Source organism: Mus pahari, chromosome 2 (genome assembly GCF_900095145.1).
Source record: "Mus pahari chromosome 2, PAHARI_EIJ_v1.1, whole genome shotgun sequence".
NCBI classification, from domain to species: domain Eukaryota; kingdom Metazoa; phylum Chordata; class Mammalia; order Rodentia; family Muridae; genus Mus; species Mus pahari.
The window spans coordinates 128,948,008-128,949,849 of record NC_034591.1 but is presented as its reverse complement, the minus strand read 5'-3'; positions in this window follow the sequence as shown (position 1 = coordinate 128,949,849).

Below are 1,842 nucleotides of genomic sequence, written 5' to 3'. Positions count from 1 at the left end.
AGGCTATTTACAGTGACTCTGTCTCAAAAACAACAAAGCACTCCACAAAACCAAAACCAAAACCTTTAGTTGCCATACACATTTCCAGTAAAGTATCAGGACACAAAATCAACATTCAAAAGTTAGCAACTAGGGCTGGAGAGGTGACTCAGTGGTCAAGAGCCTTCTCTGCTATTGCTCAGGACCCCAAGCTCTGTCCTTGGTACCCACATGGTAGCTCACAGCCATCTGTAACTCCAGTTCTAGAGGATCTGATGCCCTCACCTGGCCTCCTGAGGAAGTGCACGCATGTGATGCACACGCATACCTTCAGGGGGAACACCTATACTTATAAAATAAAAGTAAACAAAAATAAATATTTTTTAACAAGAAAGAAAAACTAATAACTCTTCTTGCCAAGAAGGAAATCAGGGAATGATTAGAAGTTCAAGGCCATCCACAGGACGCTGCCTTTTAAAAACAAATCAAAAGGGAACTGGAGCAATATCTAAGTGGTTCAGAGTACTGGCTGCTCTTCCAGAGGGCCCAGGTTCAGTTCCCAGGGCCCACAAGGTGGTGTCTATAGCTCCAGTTCCGGGGTAATCGATGCTCTGAGGGTACATGGTACACAGACATATGTGCCTGCAAATTCTCACACTCACAGAGTAAGAATAAGTAAACCTTACAAGCAAACAGAAGAAAGGGGTAATATTTTGTTTTAGTTCATCCTGTTCTTATAATTTGTTTATCTGAAATAAAAGAAATTTATTTCTCAAAATTTTGGAAGCTGGAATGTGCAAGCCATCAGGAGACATGGTGGGGACTTGCTGTCTGGTCTGTAGATGGCACCTTGTTGCTTTGTCTTTGTGAGGTAGAAGAGACCAAGGGACTCCCTCCGGCTCATTTATTACAGCACCAGCTCTGTTGTTTGTGTGAGAGCCCCACGAGTCAATCAGTTTCCAAAGGCCTCATCTTTTTGTGTGTTTGCTGGACATGGGTCTCATTACATAGTTGTGTGTGGCTGGTCTGGAACTCACGATACAGACCAGGTAGCCTTGGACATACAGAGATCTGCCTGCCTCTGCCTCTGATATGTTCATAGTTAAAGGCATTTGGTACACACCTGAGTATATTGAGATTGTTTTTTTTTAAATACCATCATTGGAGGTATTTAAAAACAGTCTGACCCAAGCAAGATCCATGGAGTTTGCCACAGGGATGCATAGGGAGTTCAGTGTTTGGAATACAGTCAGTGTAATTCATCATACGTAGTGGAGAAAACGATATGACTCTCTCAAGATGTCTCAAAACAACATCACTTATAAAACTCTCAGAACATTAGAACAGGGGAACACCCTCAACAAGATAACTGTCATTACAGAAGGAAAAAAAATCTTACATCTAACCCACTTCTTTATGGTATTAGTCATGCACATGCTAGGCACATGTTTTACCAATGCCATCATACTTAATGGCAAAATACTGAAAGTTTTGAGCCAGATATGGTGTAATTCTAACATGGGAGGTCATGGCTGGAGGAAATACGTTCAAGGCTAGCCTGAGCTATATATCCTGATGCTGTTTCAAAAAAAAAAAAAAAAAGCAAAATACCCTGGACAGCATAGACATCTACTTTTACCATTCTTATTCAGCATTGTAATGCGACATTTAAATAACTCCTCCAGGGTCAGCATGATGGCTCAGTGTGTAAAGGAGCTTGCTGTGTAAGGCTGAGGACCCGAGTTCAATTCCCTGAAGCCATGTAAAATAGAAGGACAGAACAGACTTCACAAAGAAGTCCTCTGACTTCTCCACATGTGCATTTATGTGTACACACATTTAATACTAGCACTCCAGGAGGGT